Source organism: Scyliorhinus torazame, chromosome 9 (assembly GCF_047496885.1).
Source record: "Scyliorhinus torazame isolate Kashiwa2021f chromosome 9, sScyTor2.1, whole genome shotgun sequence".
NCBI classification, from domain to species: Eukaryota; Metazoa; Chordata; class Chondrichthyes; order Carcharhiniformes; family Scyliorhinidae; genus Scyliorhinus; species Scyliorhinus torazame.
The window spans coordinates 175515257-175536468 of NC_092715.1; the positions used below are offsets into that span (position 1 = coordinate 175515257).

The 21212-nt window shown below is 49.8% G+C and overlaps 1 protein-coding gene across 3 annotated transcripts in view; it reads right to left on the reverse strand.

Moving 5' to 3' along the window:
- The window catches only part of cdc42se2 (CDC42 small effector 2), a 276240-nt gene extending 262329 nt beyond the window's left edge, over positions 1–13911 (reverse strand). The window contains exon 1 of one of the 3 annotated variants that reach the window (XM_072516839.1): positions 13743–13911. The gene's annotated coding sequence lies outside the window, so the exon portion shown is untranslated. Of the gene's footprint in view, positions 1–13626; positions 13719–13742 lie in introns of those variants that run through there. The other 2 variants (XM_072516840.1, XM_072516842.1) reach the window with 2 other exon arrangements.
- Positions 13912–21212: the final 7301 nt, after the last annotated feature.

Sequence of the window (21212 nt, forward strand, 5' to 3'; positions counted from 1 at the left end):
AACAGTGGATTTCCCCCATCTCATGTTGAGTACGTTAGGTTTCTGGAAACTTCTTGCTTGCACCATTTCCTTGTCCCTGCTGAATAACGAGGCAGGTTTAATCTTGGCTATCAGTCACACAAACAGCCATTTCCGGCTTCAATCAGGATCTACCTCTTCACATATGCACACATGGGCATGATCAGCATGGTAGGTGGCTTGCATTTTTTTTATAGAAGAGACTGGGATTCTCTAACTGCTTGTTCCTCACAGTTGTTCCCTTTCACTTGGGAAAATAAATAAAGCAGATGGCAAACTGGGAAACCATCTTGTAAGCACTGATGGCCGAAGGGTGAAAGTAGACATCTCTGAAAATACTTAAGAACAAGGGCCGCAGTGTCAAAGGACAAACAACAACTTTCCTCAAAGTTGAAGAGTCTTGCTTATACATGTAATTTTTATTTCCAAATTTAACATGAGACAACATTCTCAATGAAAGATGAAACCAATAATAAGCTGCCCTTCGACAACAGAATACGGACATCATAACAATCTTTGTTTACTTTCTTTAACATATCCTTCACAGATCGGTCACGTTTTTCTCATCTGGAGCAGTCACGGTTGCATTTCATTAAAGTAATGAAAAAGGTTTGATAGGTAAGACCAAGAGGTCATATTTTCTATCCAATGCCCACATGGGGGCGCAATTCTCCGAGCCGGGCCGGATTCTCCGAGGTGTGGAGAATCGGCGCCATTTGGCACGGCGCCGGTCGCAGGCCGCTGTACGAGGCCGGGCCGCCGATTCTCCGGCCCGAATGGGCCGAGCAGCCTCACAGAAACGGCAGAGTCCCGCCGGCGCCGTTCACCCCTGGTCACTGCCGGCGGGAACTCTGCGCGAAGGATCGGGGGCGGCCTGTGCGGCGGGGAAAAGTGCTCCTTCACCAGGGGGGCCTCCGTTGGGGTCTGGCCCGCCATCGGGGCTCACCGATCGGTGGGCCGGCCTCTCCCCCACCGGGCCTACCTTGTTCCGCTTACGGCCCCAGAACCCCCGCGCCATGTTGCGTCGGGGCCGGAGCGTTGAAGAAGTCCCCCGCGCATGCGCCGTCATGAAACATGATGGTGTTCACAACGGCGCGAACACTTAGTCTCCATTTTGGAGAATCGCACCCGGGATGTGGGCATCACTGGCAGGATCAGCATTTGTGCCCATCTCAATTACCCTTGAACTAAAAGGCCATTCCAGAGGGCAGTTAAAAATCAACCACATTGCTGTGTGCCTGGAGTCACAGGAGGCCAGACCAGTTAGGGATTGGCAGATTCCCTTCCCTAAAGGCCAGAAGTGGACCAGATAGGGTTTTACAATAATGACGATCAGTCACATTACTGAAACTAGCTTTACATTCCAGCTTTAATAACTGAATTTAAGTTGCACCAGCTGTCCTCATGAGATTTGAACCCTTGTCCCCAAAGCATTAACCTGGGTCTCTGGATTACAATTCAGCAACATTACCTCTATGTCACTATCTTCTCCATAATTGTAACATAGTCACCAATATATCCAATAAAGGAATTCAGAAGAAACCGCTTTACACAGAGAGCGGTCAGAATGTGAAGCTTGCTAACACAAGCGGTGGTAGGGGGAGAGAAAGAGATTTTGAGCCTCCATTAGCTGTCAGTATAAATGGCAGTGCAGGCCCTAAATCATGGGATAGTAGAGGGAACGAGATTCTCACCAGTGAGATTTTCCACACTCCTCACCAATGATGTAACAAGGTTTATATCATTATGTAGCTTCCCTGCAATATGTTCACTTCCCCCTCACTGAATATTCATAGCCCACCGACGTGACGTCAGCGAGGTTTACAATAGGTTTTTAAAAACAAGCTGTCGAGGGAAACCTATCGAGGGCCACAAGGTAAGTATAGCCCCTGAGTGGAGAGAGGGATATGTCTGAGCAGTGCCCAGGGCCTGCCGGGGTGCCACGTTCAGCGGGTTCTTTCTGTTGTGGGGAGGGAGAGTTGAGCCCCGATGCTTATGGAAGGGGGGGTCCTGATGCTTGGGGTGGGGGGGGGTCCCCTATGTCCATGAGGGTTATTTTTAAATCGCAGATAGGTGAGACTTTTAAAGATGGCGTCCCAATTTCTGTGGGGCTAGCATTGCCAGCTCTATCAAGCCCCGCCCTGCCAGACTGACAGCGCAAACCACACCCCCAGGTTTTTTTTGTTGCACAGAGTGCACTAAACTCTGGAGGGAAAGCACGACTATGCAACTGAAGAGCTGCATGCTGGTTTTCTCACCTCAGCCAGCACGTTGTGCACTGAAGGGAAAATTTCACCCATGGAGTGAACATAGGTGCATTTAAGGGGTGGATATGCACATGAGGGAGAAAGGAACTGAGGATACGGTGATAAAGATTAAGAGGGGTGCATGGAGGTACGTATGGGGCATAACATGTGGGGGCTTCAGCACAACCCGCCAGACGGTGACAGAGACGGCCTGCCATTCGCCGGCAGCGGGATCTTCTGGTCCCGCCATTGTCAACGGGGTTTCCCATTGAATACACTCCTCGCTGCCGGGAAAACCACAGCGGGGAAGTGCCATCGGCAGGACTGAAAGATACCACTGGAGTGTACTGCCAGATAATTCCAGACACTTTTGGGCTTTTGGTTTTTCGTTAATACGGAAACAACATTGTCTTTCTTAATTTATACGTACAATGCCTCCCAAAAACATTGTAATAGAGGCTCAACTGTATATGATAGCTTAAAACTGGTTTAGCGCCTCAATAGTTCAGCAATTTTTACTGCACTACTACTTTGGTATTCAATCATACAGACCAGGAAGATTTCAGGTTTCACTTTGCTCTATACAGGCTTCATTCAGCCAAGGCAACAGCTCAGGTGCTGCAATTGATATCAGTTTGCCAGGGTGGGGAGGGAATGAAACAGGATTTCACCTCACAATCCACTTACCCTTTTTAGAAAATGCTTAAATGCAGAAATGAAGAGACGACAGGGCGATCAGGGATTATTGGGAGAAGGCAGGAGAATGGGGATGAGAAAAATATCAGCCATGATTGAATGGCGGAACACACTCGATGGGCCGAATGGCCTAATTCTGTCCCTATGTCTTATGGTCTTGTGGACAGGACAGGCTTGGCTGTGATGCCTTCTGTGGTCAAAGAGCCCACTAACACTCCCTGCCCAGGTTCACATATGAAGGATAGTCACACGGGTGAGTCGCAGATTGCAGATGGCATCCTTGGAACTGTGTGCAAAATGTTATGTGGCCCTCAGGAATGAGTTGTAAGGCCGGGAGGACTAATGTAGAATCCGGGCGGGGGGTGTGGGGGGTATGCGTTCCCATCACTTACCTGACATTGTGGAATTATCTCAGCAGCGGGGAAGCTCAAGTACAGCCTTCCCACCCAGAAGCCCATTCAGGCCTATATGTGGCTATTTAAGGGGCTTTCCTATTGCCACTGCCATTCTACAGACGGCTGTTCCAACATGGGAAGGCAGCCCAGTAAAACCGAGGGACCTCTATCCAGACATGCAGGTGGGAAGAATTTTTCTGATCAGCCAGCCTGTGATAAAAAATAACTTAGCATGACACAAAAAAAAAGTAAAAAGGGAACATTTGCAGGGCTATCAATGAAAGAGCAGTGGGCTTGGTTTAGGAAGTAGCTCAGCCAGCACAGGCAGAATGGACAGAAACCCCGGTATATTAGCTACTTAATTCAACAGGAAGAAGAATGATAATCAAGGAATGGATAAAGGTGGGTTTTAGAAATTTCCTATGTAATTGTCAAAAGCTCCACAATCTGTACAGCACTCACCTTTATCTTCCACTATTTCAGAATACTTTGCTTCATCTGCTGATTTTTAATTGATTACTATTCCTTTTTGGCACAACAGCCACAATTTTCACTATTGTCAATATTCCCCCCCTTGACTTCCCGCAAAAGGATTAATCGGGTTAAAATTTAAAAAAGTGATTTTCTTGATTTCTAATAATTACTGTAAATCCCCAGGTTTTTTTTGAGGGAGGTGTGAGTTTACTGTATACCCAATTTGCTTCTATTTCCATTTTGCAGAATTCTCCTGTCCAATGTCATGACCTGGCACAAGAATGAAACGTTGATGTGTTCACCACGTTACTAATTAACTGGCTGCAATTAAGATAACCTCAGTTCGTCTACAATTTCCAATCAGTCTAAACTCATCCACAAGTGAAAGCAATAGCATGTTAACAGTTCATTTAAGACTGTCGGGAGTTTTATCAGCGTGTGGAACATGCACTAATATTTATGCAAGAAATGTTTCACAGATGACAGAGGATAATCTTCAGGCCTAATGTAATGCTTCAGCTGTGAATGTGAATCAGTATGGAACTTACAGCTGCTTGGGATCGTAATGTACTATCTGAAAGGTGTGAATTTATTCTTGGATGTTAGTTCTGACAAAAATACTCCAGCTCTTAGTCTGAATTTAAATCCAGTGCATTCCTATTTAGACTACACAACTGAATTTGGTACAGAATATAAGCCAGCAACACTAGGATTTGCCAGGTTCAATTTATTTGTTAAATGATATTAAAACACCAGCACAAGTTAGAGCACCATAGTCATTCAGCTGTACCAAGTGGAGAGAATTGAGGTCATAAGACATAGGAGCAGAATTCGGCCACTCGGCCCATCGAGTCTGCTCCGCCATTCAATCATGGCTGATATTTTTCTCATCCCCATTCTCTTGCCTTCTTCCCATAACCTCTGATCCCCTTATTAATCAAGAACCTATCAATCTCTGTCTTAAAGACACTCAGTGATTTGGCCTCCACAATCTTCTGCGGCAAAGAGTTCCACAGATTCACCACCCTCTGGCTGAAGAAATTCCTCCTCATCTCTGTTTTAAAGGATCGTCCCTTTAGTCTGAGATTGTGTCCTCTGGTTCTAGCTTTTCCTACAAGTGGAAATATCTTCTCCACGTCCACTCTATCCAGGCCTCGCAGTATCCTGTAAGTTTCAATAAGATCCCCCCTCATCCTTCTAAACTCCCAACGAGTACAGACCCAGAGTCCTCAACCGTTCCTCATACGACAAGCTCTTCATTCCAGGGATCATTCTTGTGAACCTCCTCTGGACCCTTTCCAAGGCCAGGCCATTCCTGTGACTCTCCAATAAGGCTGCCAACTATGATTACATGTATTCCTGGAGGTTTCATCACATGACTTGCCCCACCCTCCAGCCATTAGTCGGCCAACACATCCAGTCTTGTCACGTACTGCCTCCCTACACCAACTGGAAAGCAAAAGGACTCCTTACCCAATTTGACGATGCCGGACTTCAGCCAAACAGCCTCTTTTTTTTCTCTCATTTTAAATATTTTTATATCTTGTAAAGAGAAATGTTCAAAAGTGATCTATTTTACTGTCCTAGTTATTTTTTTTCTCCAGGGGTGCACAGAGCAATGTCCTGAAGATTGACTTTCAATTCCTTCAAATACCAGGCCAGTCACAGAGAGTTGACAACCCTACTCTCCCAATGGAGAGTTACCCAATTTCTACCATGTTGCAATGGGGCATGGGTGAAGACCCAGCCTGTTCAGGGAGGAGGGAAACTTGGGAGAAAGTCAGTTAGATTTTGACTTCTAGACTGCCAACTGCCTGCCTGACCCAGGGGCAACGGGGTAGGAGCAATTTTGAGGTCTGGGTTTCATTTAAATGGGAATAGTAAACTGTGGGCTCAAAACAGCTGTCCTGGTGCAAATCACTGGAGGGAGGAATATGTTAAACTGGAATAACATTGAAAAACTTTATATATATTGCGTTATATATACAGATAGTATATTCACCCAGGGAAAGGCACTTTTTAAAAATAGCAGCAAACCAATTGTCAGCATTAATGGGTAATAAGCTTACTGACCCCATTTTGAGGCCAGCACACCTGGGATCATTTCCCTGTTGCTCTTGAAAGTTTAACATCCAACTGCGCAGGCAGATGGGACCTCAGTTTAACTTCCCATCCGAAAGCAACACTCCGTTGATACAGAGCGTCAGCCTTGATTTTTTTACTCAAGCCCTGGACTGGAAATTGAATCTAGAAGCTTGTGACTCAAGAGATGGCAGTGCTACCCAGGGTGCATCAGGCAATAGAGCAATATAACACTTATTGGATTTCATGTTCTATTTTTCAAGCTGTTTCAGTCAAACTTGGATCTGGTATTTTTTTAAAATCTTAATAAAATGACACTTCAGTACCAAATTTACGAAGTGCCAACGAGTAATTGGCCTCAGAAAAATTTAAAGATATGTAATTTGTAATTCTAGCCAGCTCCATACCATTAACAATTGGTACTTAATATTTGCGTCATGGCACATTTGCACCGTAATGGATGAACAGAATCAACTATACTGTGGCTAGATTTGCGAATGACATAATGATAAGTATTGTTGTGAAGCAAGTTGTGAGGAGGATACAAAGGGTCTGCAAAGGGATATAGACAGGTTAAGGGAGTGGGCAAGAGGTACAGTATAAAAGTAGGAAATTCTTGTTACAACTGTGTAGGGAATTGGTGAGGCACTTGGTGTACTCTGTATGGTTTTGGTCACCCTACTTAAGTTAAGGAGGGAGATACTTGCACTGGAAGCAGTTCAGAGAAGGTTCACTAGGCTAATAGCTATAATTGTCTTATGAGGAAAGGTTGAGCAGGTTGGACCTATATACAAAGGAGTTTAGAAGAATGAGCGGTGAACTTATTGAAACACAAGATTCTGAGGGGGCTTGACAGGATAGACGCTGCGGAGTGTTGCCTCTCGTGGGGGAATCTAGATCCAGAGGACACAGTTTAAAGGGGCCTCCTTTAAAAAAGGACAGAGATGAGGAAGAACGTTTTCTCTCTTGAGGTTTTGTTTCCTGAACTCTCTGCCCGAGAGAGCAGTGGAGACTGGGCCATTGAATATATTCAAGGCTAAGCTGGACAGATTTTTGATTGACAAGGCGGTCTTGGGTTATGGGGGACAGTAGGGTGATAAGGCATAATATCAGCCATGATCTTACTGAATGGCAGAGCAGGCTCGATGGACTGCATGGCCTATTTCTGGTCCTCTTCCTTATGAACTTATGTTTTAATTGGAAATAATTTCATCTTCAGCAGGCATTTTGGTTTGTTGCTGTACTCTCTAATGATCATGAAGTCAGAGGCATTAAAATAGGGTTACACCAGGAAAAAGGTATGGAAGGAAGCGCTGATCCAATCGAATTTAAAGCTCTGACCAAAGAGATAACGGCATTCCTGAATCAACAGCAAAGTTTGAGAAATAACTTTGGCCTTGTATACATAATTGTGGAAAGGCAACAAATACAGATGTGCAGATGTTTGTGAATATGGTCAATAAAGTTGGTTCAACCGTGCCAACTTCGCGGACACAGTCACTGTCAGGAACTTGTATTGGGTCAGCAAAATGCTATGTTTATGTTGAATAATCAGAGGTTAACACCATGGAAAAACAGATAATTCCCAACAACAATTTGCATCTACGGACTGCCTCTAGCAGTTATAAACATTCAGGTGATTCACAAGAGCATAAATCAGACAAAATCTGACACTGACCCAAAGAAGAAATATATTTGCATAGGTCAAAAGCTTGGTCAGTGAGTCAGATGTTAACAAGTGCATTAAACTGTGCCCTCTAATTCTAGATTCCCCCACTAGAGGAAATACTCTCTCAGCATCTACCCTGTCAAGCCCCCTCAGCATCACACTTCTAATTCTTCTAAACTCCATTGTATACAGGCCTAACCTGCTCAATCTTTCCCCATAAGACAACCCCTTCATTTCAGATATGAACGGAAGTCGCGAAGCTATGAGACTTAAGGAGAGAATTCCAGAACCTAGATGGGCAGTAGATCTGGCCACCAATGGTGGAGGGAGTGAAGTGAGGAATGCACACAAGTCCTAAGTTGGAGAAACGCTAAGTTCTTGAAATGTTGCAGGGTTGGAGCAGGTTAGAGCGATAAGGAGGGGTAAAACCCTGGAGGAATTGAAACAGGAGGATGACATTTTTTAAACTGACGGATCAGTGGACGCAGCAGTGATGAGTGAAGAGGACTTGGTGCAAGTTATAATAGGGGTGAGCTTATGTTGCTGGAGGGTGCAAGATGGGAACCTGGCCAGGAGAGAAGGGTGTAGACCATAGGTAATAAAAATATGGGTGGGGTTTCAGCAGCAAGTAGGGTAGAAACAGTGGACGGGATTCTCTGATCCTGAGGCTAAGTGTTGACACCGTCGTAAACGCCGTTGCGTTTCTCGACGGCATCAACATGGCCTCAGGAGCAGCGATTCTGACACGTACAGGGGGCCAGCGCGGCACTGGAGCGACCCACGCCCCTCCAGCTAGCGATCCCCAGCGTCAGATGGGCGCCGCGGGTCTGCGCATGCGCAGTGGGACCAGTGCCAATGCGCGCATGCGCGCAGTGGCTCCCTTCTCCGCACCGGCCCCGACGTAACATGGCTTGGGCTACAGGGGCCGGCGCGGAACAAAAGAGGCCCCCAGCCCGAGAGACGGGGCCGCCGATCGGTAGGTCCCAATCGCGGGCCAGGCCACAGCGGACCCCCCCCCCCACCAGGGCGCCCCCGAATGTATCCACGCTGAGATCCCGCCGGGTAAGAGCAGGTGTGAATGGCGGCGGCGGGACTCGGCTTTTTTTGCGTGGCCGCTCGGCCCATCCCGGTCAAGAATCACCGGGGGGCCCCGTTGAGCGGCCCCCGACCAGCGTCGCACTGACCACGCCGGCGCCAATTTTCCGCTCTCCGGAGAATCAACGGACCGGCGTCAGGGCGCGATTCGCGCCCGGCCCAGCGATCTCCGGCCCAGCCCTGGGGTGAGAGAATCCAGCCCAATGTTCTGGACGTGGAACTAGGCTGTTCCTGTGATGGACAGGATGCCGGGTCAGATGCTCAGCTGAGGGTCAAATAGGGCATTGTGATTGTGAACTGTCTGGTCCAGCCTCAGACAATGGTCACGAATGAGAATGGAATTGGTTGGTAGGGAATGGAGCCCGTGGTGGACGGCCAAAGATTATATTTACTTGGAAGAAATTTTCAGCTCATCCAAAACTGATTATCAGACAAGCAGCCCAAGTGGCTGACAACTCAGACATTGGAGGGGACAAGAAAGATGGCGGTTAGATAGAGTCAGAAGCCAACCCCAGTAATAAATCAATAAGAACAAGAGTGTGGGTGCAAAATAATGAAAACTAATTTGTGCATGGATCATTTTTAATTGCTTAAATTCCATTTAATTTTCGAACAATTCAACCATGCAGGATGACACAAGTGAATTATGGCTATAATTGAAGTTCACCACACTGCCCTCTGAAGCCATTAACGAAGATACAACTAAACATTGTAAAAGCTTGATTTAAAATGATATGTGCTGGAATTTGTTGTAACCAACTATGTGCCTCTACTCGAGGTTAAGATCCATCTGTTTCTGACTGAATGCACAATTTGAATGCAATGGAATCGCACGAGACATGGCATTTTACAAGGAAGTTGCCTACAATAGAGAACTTCAGCTATGGGGAAAGATTGGATAGGCAGGGGATGTTTTCCTTGGAACAGCAGAAACTAAGGAGAGATTTAATTGAGTTGTATAAAATTTTGATGGATTTAGATACAGTGGATATGATGGATCGGTTTACTTAGCAGAGGGGTAAATAACCAGAGGGTTATAATTAAAAATAGTAGAGGTCAATAACCAGGGGGCATATATTGAAAATAACTGATAGAAGGATTAGAGGGGGGGTTTAGGAGAATATTTGCACCCAGAGGGTAACGTGGGTCTGGAACTCACTGCCTGAATGGGTGGTTGAGACAAAAAAAACTAACCTCATTTAAAACATCTTGAAAGCTGTTGTTGTTGAAGGGCTGCTATCAACAAGGTTACAAGCCAAAAATGGGTAAGTAAGATTAGGCTTACTTTTTAGGCGGGCAGACACAACGGCCAAAGGACTTCCTCCTGCACTGTCAATGTCCATGTTTCCATACCCCAAATAGAGACTATTGAGAACTACCCGATTCTTTAAGAGACCAAATTCCTCCAGAATTGGACCTTTAGTTTCTTCAAATATAATCAGCAGCACATCAATGAAGAGCACCCAAGCTAAATCAGTTCTGAAGAAGTCATACTGGACTCAAAATGTTAATTCTTTTTCTCTCCATAGATGCTACCAAACCTGTTGGGCTTTTCCAGCACCTTCTGTTTTTATTTCAGATTTCCTGTATCCATTTTGCTTTTATTTTAGTGTTTAATTCATTACACCTCTCTTCCAGAGTGGCTACTTTGAAGAAGTTCTGCTCTTCTCTTTGATTTTCATATGTCTCTTTCACCTTGTTCACCCTCATTGCTTTCCATTTCATAGGTTATAGAATTTACAGTGCAGAAGGAGACCATTCGGCCCATCGAGTCTGCACTGGCTCTTGGAAAGAGCACCCTACCCAAGGTCAACACCTCCACCCTATCCCCATAACCCAGCAACCCCACCCAACACTAAGGGCAATTTTGGACACTAAGGGCAATTTATCATGGCCAATCCACCTAACCTGCACATCTTTGGACAGTGGGAGGAAACCGGAGCACCCGGAGGAAACCCACGCACACACGGGGAGGATGTGCAGACTCTGCACAGACAGTGACCCAAGCCGGAATCAAACCTGGGACCCTGGAGCTGTGAAGCAATTGTGCTATCCACAATGCTACCGTGCTGCCCCCTGGTATTTGATACGGTGTCTATCAACTCGCTTTCACAGCCACATTTCCTTCTTCAGTGACTGCCTCTGATTCCAAGTAAGCTCCATCCTTCATGTTTCAAATCAATACAGGAATCTCCAAGACATACAACATTCCTCACCAGATCCGGAGATCCACACTTAGTGCCATGTGCTGCCATATGTACACACGTGAGCTCTCTCTCAGCACTAACTCATCCTACCTCAAAGCTGTCTTTGTCCACAGTCTCATTTAATTATTCATCTCATTCAATGCCTTAAAAATTAACTTTTTGCTCTTCCTTACAGGTATTAAGGAACACAAGCTACAACAACTTATTGGCACTGGTGATACCTTCCCTCCCCCACCGTCCTTTCCCCCTGCCTTACCTCTAGCTCCATCACTTCTTCTAATCCTAGCTCTATACCCCCGGACCTAGCCCTCTCTGACACTGAACAATATGTGTTCAGCAAAGACTCTGAATTATCTATGTCAATGAAGTTTGGGCTTGGCACAATGTTGAACTCTTCTTCTGCTGTCTTCATCTCCAGACTCACTTCTTTGGGCTGAAGTCCTCCTCCACACTATGCAAAGGACCCTTTCAGCTGCCTCCACCACCTTCCTCTACCTGGACCCCTCCAGCCTCTTACCTGCTCTTGATCTTTTTATTGCGAACAATCAGTGTGGAATCAGCCACTCTAACCCATCTCCTTCAGAACTTGCTGCACTCCATTCACTCAGGTCCTGACTTTATTATGAAACCTGTGACAAATGTGGTGATGTTGCTGTCTGGCAAACCAACCTCTACCTTGCTGGAGGCAGAGTGCCAAATGTTGGACACTTCTTCCTTGCTCATCGAACCCCGCACCTCCTCCCCCCTCTCCAGATCATGACGGGGGTCCATTGTTTCCAGGACTGCTACTGACCTCATGTCCTCTGGAGATCTTCCCTCCACAGTCTCCAACCCCCTAGTCTCCAACCCTGTACAGCCCATTTCCACCCCCTTCCTGAGAGGCTCAGTTCCGATGAAGAATTATCTTGGACTTGAAACGTTAATTCTGTTTTATCTCGCCACAGGTGCTGCCAGATTGGCTGAAATTTTCCAGCACTTCATTTTTATTCCAAGCTCGGTCACACCTGACAAATGTTCTCTGGAAACATCTGGACTGAGAATCTGTAGAGCTTTGACACCAGGAAGCTTCATGTGCTACTGACTGCAAAGTGTTGCCAACCTCCTTTTGTATTCCCCACTGATCATCCGGCTAAGGTTGGGGACATTTGCTGGCAAGGGGGGGGGGTGATTCTATTTTCTCTCTGTAAACACACTGGCCCAGAACTGCGGCAAGTCTCCATTATAATATTTACACTGGCTTTTTCAGCACTTTTTTCCTCTGGCTGGAAACTTTATGCATGCATGCATGCATTTTTGATATATGGTTTTGCTTTCACTCCATCTTTGTTCCATTGTTGTTATTGGATCTTTAGTACCAATTACAGTGGCATTTGTACATATTTCGAAATTCTTATACAAAAACAAATATTGCATAAAATATCTGAAAGCTCATATTCCAAGTCAATCGGCAAACAATATTTGGGAGCACAAGTGCATTAAACAGCAGTTAAGAGCCATTCAACTACATTCTGACTAGTTAAGAGAAAGTGGACTTCACAAAAGCTTGGTAAATGGGGGTAATAGATGTATGATCTGGAAACATGCATTAAGACCCACTTTTAGCAATGAGATAGTGGAGGTTTAAATGCTCCCTAATGTAAACAGGGAATTACTCTCGGTGTAAAGTGTTGCTTAACTGGGATAGGTATAGACAGGGGTAAAAGAAGCTGAAGGTGAGAGGGACGGGAGAGGATACATGGTAGAGATAATAAAGCAGGTGGAATGATAATGGGAAGCAGTGACTGGAAAATCGGAGCTTATCTCTGTCACCAGCAGAGTGCTCTGAGTTACTGTGGAATACTGTACAATAAATTACTGGAAAGGGGTTCAGGATTCCTACTTGCAGTGATCAGTAGCTCAATCATCAAATCCACATCGGGTTTAAGATATACAACAAACCATTCTGAACAATTGGGCTGAGTGAAAACAATTGAATTGACACACTGAATAAATAGCCTGGTGTCTAATCGAGACAAAACGAAAACCATGTTCTGTCAAAGACTGCGTTAAATGTGACCTGAAATGAATAACTGAGGATGATTTTTTGCAACGCTAGTGGTCTTTTCAGTAAGGAGAAGTCACAGTCTCCTGTCCCAGGACTGTGGGATGCAGTAGGACGGCTGCAAATCCCTCAGCCTCCAGGCTCTCGGTGCTGTGAGAGCGGAGCTGATCCCACGCCCTCTCACACCGCTGCAGACAGATGCCAGCCACACGCCCTCCTCGCATATCTCTGCAACCCCACAGCCCTCCAATGCATCAGCTTCAAATACCAGCTCGAGGATGCAAACCGCAAAGACTTCACCCAGCTCAGAAAGCAGCGAATCGCATTACCTCCCTCAGCTCCAGAACTCTCTCACACACACAAAAAACCATAAATATATAAATAAATCCGGTGAAAGGCGAAGACACGTAAATTGGAAGAAATGCCGGCACTGGCGAAACGTGCACACGGTCTTGCAGGAGGAATGCAAGTTAAAGCGTTAGTTCTTGGTAATGTCACCGTGATGGATTGCAGAAATCACATCGCCCATTCATTCCGATATTACAATGAAGCTGCTCATGTCAAGCTGCCTTCTGCAGAAGTGAGTGAGACTCCTCCACATCGTTCACCCGGCCAACCCGGAGAGAGAGGGGATATTATATATATGTTAAAAAAAAAACCCGCTGCAAATGAGAGGTGGGGAGATCAAGCCAGGTTCACACACCTCCCTCCCTCCTGCCGGCTCCGGTGTGTGGATGGTGCGGGCGGGCAGACAGCGCCCTGTGTCCCCAGTCAGTGCCAGCACACAGCCACAGCGCCCAGCCAGCCTGGCTCACTCACCCACTGCCGCTCTCTCCCACACCGCTTCAGCCTTCCAGCATCGCTCCAAACAGGAAGATGGCGACTCTGCCTTTCCTCTGAGTGCAGGGAAGGCTGGAAAAGCCCCGCCGCCCGGACAGAAAGAAAGAAAACCGAAACGGCGAATAATGAGGAGCGAGGAGGAGCCCGAGGAGTCCCCTCCTTCCCTCAGAGACTGTCAGAGGGCCGGCAGCGCCTTTGCTGGTCTCACTTGGGACAGCACCACCAAGGGGCTTTATTTTCTTCAGCCTTCCTTCTCTGCCACCACCCCCCCTACACACAAATCAGTGTGCTGGTTTAGCACACTGGGCGAAATCGCTGGCTTTTAAAGCAGACCAAGGCAGACCAGCAGCACGGTTCAATTCCCGTACCAGCCTCCCCGAACAGGCGCCGGAATGTGGCTGTCATGATATCCACATCAGCATATCATGGTGCAATCACACACACACTGATGGACAGGTAGTTAGACCAACCAGCACATACATAACATCGCAGCCAATCACCAGTGAGAGCACACGCACTATAAAACAGGGAACACCACAGTTCCCGCTCATTCTACCAGGAGATAACTCAGAGCACAGAGCTCACAGTGTGCCACTCAGACAGAGTCCATGTGCTGAGTGCCTCACCAAGATAGTGATAGGTCTGGGTCCACAGGTTAGCTGGTGAAGTACGTACCCAAGCCAGAAGTTAGTTGTAGCCATTGTTTATACAATAAAACAGAGTTGTACCATCTACAGCCGTGTTGGATCATTTGTGCAGCAAAACACCCAACACGACAGTGGCGACTAGGGGCTTTTCACAGTAACTTCATTTGAAGCCTACTTGTGGCAATTGCGATTTTCATTTCATTTCATTACTTTCGCTCCCCCCCCCCCGCCCCCCCCCCCCCATCACTTTCTCTCCTCCCCCCCCCATCACTTTCTCTCCCCCAACCCCCCCCCCACCCCCATCACTTTTACCGGTGCCAAACAAAGTCAAAGGGCATGATTCTCCAGCCTTGTTGCGCTCTCGCTCAAGTGAAACGAGGCCACCGAATAGCGGGAGATGCCGAAAACAATTTGCGATGCAACCGTCCGGCTCCCGTAGGCGTAATCAAAATCTCGCCATAGTGCGGCAAGAAACCAATTATCAGGCGCCGGAATGTGGCGACGAGGGGCTTTTCACAGTAACTTCATTTGAAGCCTACTTGTGACAATAAGCGATTTTCATTAAGCCCCATTTCCATGCAATTAATGGGAGCCACCCCATATCCAAAGGCCTCCCGTCATTCATCATCCTCCCAGCAAGTGGTCACGCTCGCGCCGATTTGTACTCCTTTAGAAAAATGTGAACCTACCAGAATGGCTTGTGTGGGAAGCCGAGGAGGAAGATAGTAATCTTTGCTCACAGGCAAAGACCTGGGAGTGCTGGGCTTGCAACCCCTGTGCTTGTCTAAGGGTGGGGGCGGAACCAGCCCCAGCTGAGGTAGGCCGCCATGAGGAGGGGGAGGCACTGAGGGGGGCAACTGGGGGGGCAACTGCTCGCGGCACCAACCCCTGGATCGTGTTTACCCATTCCGGGGACAAACTTTGTCCCTGCCCGTCTGGTCCACTGACCTCCCATAACCCCCACCAACTGCCGAGGCCTCTGGCAGTGCTGCTGAAGGCTATTGCTAATAGGGAATTGGCAATCGTAGTTAAGCGAGCACTTCACACGTCCCAAGTGGATTCCCATGGGTGGGCATGCCATGTAACATGTGGGAGTCATGTCCTAGCATCCCAGTCACACCTTGATGCCTGGACACTGTGCCTGGACACTGCGGGAGGCAACACCACACATGCAGCAACTGAGATCCGAACACCCAGGGATGGGACACAGCTCTGGGGACATGTCCATGTCCGGAGGGTGGGTGAGTGCCACCACGACGGGACCAGCACCAGGTCCAGGTGACCTTGTGAGTGGGTGTACAGGGTCTGGGGTCTGGTGACGGGGGACCCACTGTGGCCGGGTGTGCGTGGGCAGGGCGTTCCGGGTGGGGGTGAGGGGAGGCTTCAATGGGGAAATGAGGGGTCCCGAGGTGGTAGCCACTGTTGTTAGTCAGTCCCAATGCCTTACAGATATTGAACACTATGGCAGGGAGTTTGCACCCAGCATAACCTGCCCTCGTGGTGCTGCTGGTTGTCCGGCGGCCAGACGCTGGAAATGGCGGCAGCAGCAGCGTCTGCAGATGGTCGAGGCAGCGGTCCATGGACCGGACCGCGCCCAACACCCTGTGGACCCGACTGCCCATCAGGACAGGGAGAGACTCAGATGGGGAGTCCCGCGACATATCAGGGTGTACAGGCATTGCTGGTCATTCAAACAGATGGTGGACAACGCTTGCCGCAGGAGGCTCCCCCTCAATAAGGAGACGTGCAGCATCTATGCCATATCCTCGCGGACTTGGCACCATGTGGAGAAGGAGGACACCCCCTCCCAGTGGCCATCAAGGTCACTGCAGCTCTGAACGTTTATGCCTCGGGATCCTTCCAGGGCTCGAGCGAAGATCTGTATGGTATCTTGTAGACCACAACCTACAGGCCTATCCAACAGGTCACGGATGCCCTGTATGCCCGGGTGGAGAACTACATGATTTTTGACATGGATCAAGCTCAACATGATGCATGGGCAGCAGGTTTCTCTGCCACCGCTGGGATGCCCAAGGTCCAGGGATATAGATGCCATGCGTGGGGCCCTGCGCTCACCAGGACATCTGGGGGTGCCCTATGTTAACCGAAAAGAGTTCCACTCCCTGAACATACAGCTTATGTGTGACCACCAGATGAAGATAATGCATGAACGTGCCTGCTTCTGGGGAGTGTGCACGACATCTGCATCTTGGGGTAGTTGGTCATCCCCGGCCTCTTCAAGGAGCGCACCAGGATGGGTGACTGGCTCTTGGGGGGGGATAAGGCATACCCGCTGAGGACCTGACTAATGACACCAGGACAGAGGCCGCTGACCGAAGTGCAGTTACGATGCCTTGACTGCTCTGGTGATGCATTCCAGTACACTGCCCGAAGGGTCACCCGCTTTGTGGTAGTCTGCTGTGCCCTGCACAACCTCGCACAGCAGCGGGCTGACGTGCTGCAGGTTAGTGATGAGGAACGTGTGGCCACCTCCGATGAGGACAAGGATGAGGACAAAGATGTTGTGGTGGCGCAGGACCAGCAGGGTCTGGAGGACGAGGCCGGGGAGCAAACTGAGGACAGGCAGCAGCGGCGAGGGTCCGGCAAACCCAGAGGGCCAGGGAAGCCCTTAAACGCCCCCGATTCACGCGTCCGTCAATCCCACTCCCATTTCCCGCCCTCCAGGGTAGGTGTCACATCACTCCAGGGTGCTGGGATTGGGTCGCCACCGGCAGCGGGTCACTGTCGAGGGGGGGGGGGTGGGGGGGGGGTGGGTGATGATAACAGAAAGCTGAGCGTCAATGCTCATCAATCTATGCCATAGTCTGACCCCCGCCTATCTGCTGAGCGCTCGCTCACACCCATCACCTGCTCACACTCAGTGCTCGCTCACACCCATCACCTGTACACGCTGAGTACTCGCTCACACCCATCACCTGCTCACGTTGAGTGCACGCTCACACCCATCACCTGCACACGCTGAGTGCTCGCTCACAACCATCACCTGCACACGCTGAGTGCTCGCTCACAACCATCACCTGTATGTGCTGAGTGCTCGCTCACACACATCACCTGCACACGCTGAGTGCTCGCTCACAACCATCACCTGCACACGCTGAGTGCTCGCTCACAACCATCACCTGCTCACGTTGAGTGCTCGCTCACAACCATCACCTGCTCACGCTGAGTGCTCGCTCACAATCATCACCTACTCACGCCGAGTGCTCGCTCACAACCATCACCTGTATGTGCTGAGTGCTCGCTCACAACCATCACCTGCTCACGCTGAGTGCTCGCTCACAACCATCACCTACTCACGCTGAGTGCTCGCTCACAACCATCACCTACTCACGCTGAGTGCTCGCTCACACCCATCACCTACTCACGCTGAGTGCTCGCTCACACCCATCACCTGCTCATGCTGAGTGCTCGCTCACACCCATCACCTACTCACGCTGAGTGCTCGCTCACACCCATTACCTACTCACGTTGAGTGCTCGATCACAACCATCACCTGCTTACGCTGGGTGCTCGCTCACACCCATCACCTACTCACGCTGAGTGCTCGCTCACAACCATCACCTACTCACGCTGAGTGCTCGCTCACACCCATCACCTGCTCATGCTGAGTGCTCGCTCACACCCATCACCTGCTCACACTGAGTGCTCGCTCACAACCATCACCTGCTCACGCTGAGTGCTCGCTCACACCCATCACCTGCTCATGCAGAGTGCTCGCTCACACCAATCACGTACTCACGCTGAGTGCTCGCTCACAACCATCACCTACACACGCTGAGTGCTCGCTCACAACCATCACCTACTCACACTGAGTGCTCGCTCACAACCATCACCTACTCACGCTGAGTGCTCGCTCACAACCATCACCTGTTCACGCTGAGTTCTCGCTCACAACCATCACCTACTCACACTGAGTGCTCGCTCACAACCATCACCTACACACGCTGAGTGCTCGCTCACACCCATTACCTGCACACGCTGAGTGCTCGCTCACAACCATCACCTACTCACGCTGAGTGTTCGCTCACAACCATCACCTGCTCATGCTGAGTGTTCGCTCACAACCATCACCTACTCACACTGAGTGCTCGCTCACAACCATCACCTGCTCACACTGAGTGCTCGCTCACAACCATCACCTGCTCACGCTGAGTGCTTGCTGACACCCATCACCTGCACACGCTGAGTGCTCGCTCACACCCATCACCTGCTCATGCTGAGTGCTCGCTCACACCCATCACCTGCACACGCTGAGTGCTCGCTCACACCCATCACCTGCACACGCTGAGTGCTCGCTCACAACGATCACCTGCTCACGCTGAGTGCTCGCTCACAACAATCACCTGCTCACGCTGAGTGCTCGCTCACACCCATCACCTACTCACACTGAGTGCTCGCTCACAACCATCACCTGCTCATGCTGAGTGCTCGCTCACAACCATCACGTACTCATGCTGAGTGCTCGCTCACACCCATCACCTGCTCACGCTGAGTGCTCGCTCACACCCATCACCTGCTCACGCTGAGTGCTCGCTCACAACCATCACCTACTCACACTGAGTGCTCGCTCACAACCATCACCTGCTCACACTGAGTGCTCGCTCACAACCATCACCTGCTCATGCTGAGTGCTCGCTCACAACCATCACCTGCTCATGCTGAGTGCTCGCTCACAACCATCACCTGCTCATGCTGAGTGCTCGCTCACACCCATCACCTGTATGTGCTGAGTGCTCGCTCACACCCATCACCTGTATGTGCTGAGTGCTCGCTCACACCCATCACCTGCACAGTCTGAGTGCTCGCTCACAACCATCACCTACTCACGCTGAGTGCTCACTCACAACCATCACCTACTCACACTGAGTGCTCGCTCACAACCATCACCTGCTCACGCTGAGTGCTCGCTCACAACCATCACCTGTTCACGCTGAGTGCTCGCTCACAACCATCACCTGCTCATGCTGAGTGCTCGCTGACAACCATCACCTGCTCATGCTGAGTGCTCGCTCAAAACCATCACCTGTATGTGCTGAGTGCTCGCTCACACCCATCACCTGTATGTGCTGAGTGCTCGCTCATACCCATCTCCTGCACACTCTGAGTGCTCGCTCACAACCATCACCTGCTCACGCTGAGTGCTCGCTCACACCCATCACCTAATCACGCTGAGTGCTCGCTCACACCCATCACCTACTCACGCTGAGTGCTCGCTCACACCCATCACCTACTCACGCTGAGTGCTCGCTCACAACCATCACCTACTCACACTGAGTGCTCGCTCACAACCATCACCTGCTCACGCTGAGTGCTCGCTCACACCCATCACCTGCACACGCTGAGTGCTCGCTCACAACCATCACCTACTCACGCTGAGTGCTCGCTCACAAACATCACCTGTATGTGCTGAGTGCTCGCTCACAACCATCACCTGCTCACGCTGAGTGCTCGCTCACACCCATCACCTGCACACGCTGAGTGCTCGCTCACACCCATCACCTGCTCACGCTGAGTGCTCGCTCACAACCATCACCTACTCATGCTGAGTGCTCGCTCACAACCATCACCTACTCACGCTGAGTGCTCGCTCACAACCATCACCTGCTCACACTGAGTGCTCGCTCACACCCATCACCTGTTCACGCTGAGTGCTCGCTCACAACCATCACCTGTTCACGCTGAGTGCTCGCTCACAACCATCACCTGCTCACACTGAGTGCTCGCTCACAACCATCACCTGCTCACACTGAGTGCTCGCTCACAACCAGCACCTGCTCATGCTGAGTGCTCGCTCACAACCATCAGGTACTCACACTGAGTGCTCGCTCACACCCATCACCTGCTCACGCTGAGTGCTCGCTCACAACCATCACCTACTCACGCTGAGTGCTCGCTCACAACCATCACCTACTCACACTGAGTGCTCGCTCACAACCATCACCTGCTCACGCTGAGTGCTCGCTCACAACCATCACCTGTTCACGCTGAGTGCTCGCTCACAACCATCACCTGCTCATGCTGAGTGCTCGCTCACAACCATCACCTGTATGTGCTGAGTGCTCGCTCACAACCCTCACCTACTCACGCTGACTGCTCGCTCACAACCATCACCTCTATGTGCTGAGTGCTCGCTCACACCCATCACCTGCACATGCTGAGTGCTCGCTCACAACCATCACCTGCACACGCTGAGTGCTCCCTCACAACCATCACCTGCTCACGCTGAGTGCTCGCTCACAACCATCACCTACTCACGCTGAGTGCTCGCTCACAACCATCACCTACTCACATTGAGTGCTCGCTCACAACCATCACCTGCTCACGCTGAGTGCTCGCTCACAACCATCACCTGTATGTGCTGAGAGCTCGCTCACAACCATCACCTGCTCACACTCAGTGCTCGCTCACACCCATCACCTGTACACGCTGAGTACTCGCTCACACCCATCACCTGCTCACGTTGAGTGCACGCTCACACCCATCACCTGCACACGCTGAGTGCTCGCTCACAACCATCACCTGCACACGCTGAGTGCTCGCTCACAACCATCACCTGTATGTGCTGAGTGCTCGCTCACACACATCACCTGCACACGCTGAGTGCTCGCTCACAACCATCACCTGCACACGCTGAGTGCTCGCTCACAACCATCACCTGCTCACGTTGAGTGCTCGCTCACAACCATCACCTGCTCACGCTGAGTGCTCGCTCACAATCATCACCTACTCACGCCGAGTGCTCGCTCACAACCATCACCTGTATGTGCTGAGTGCTCGCTCA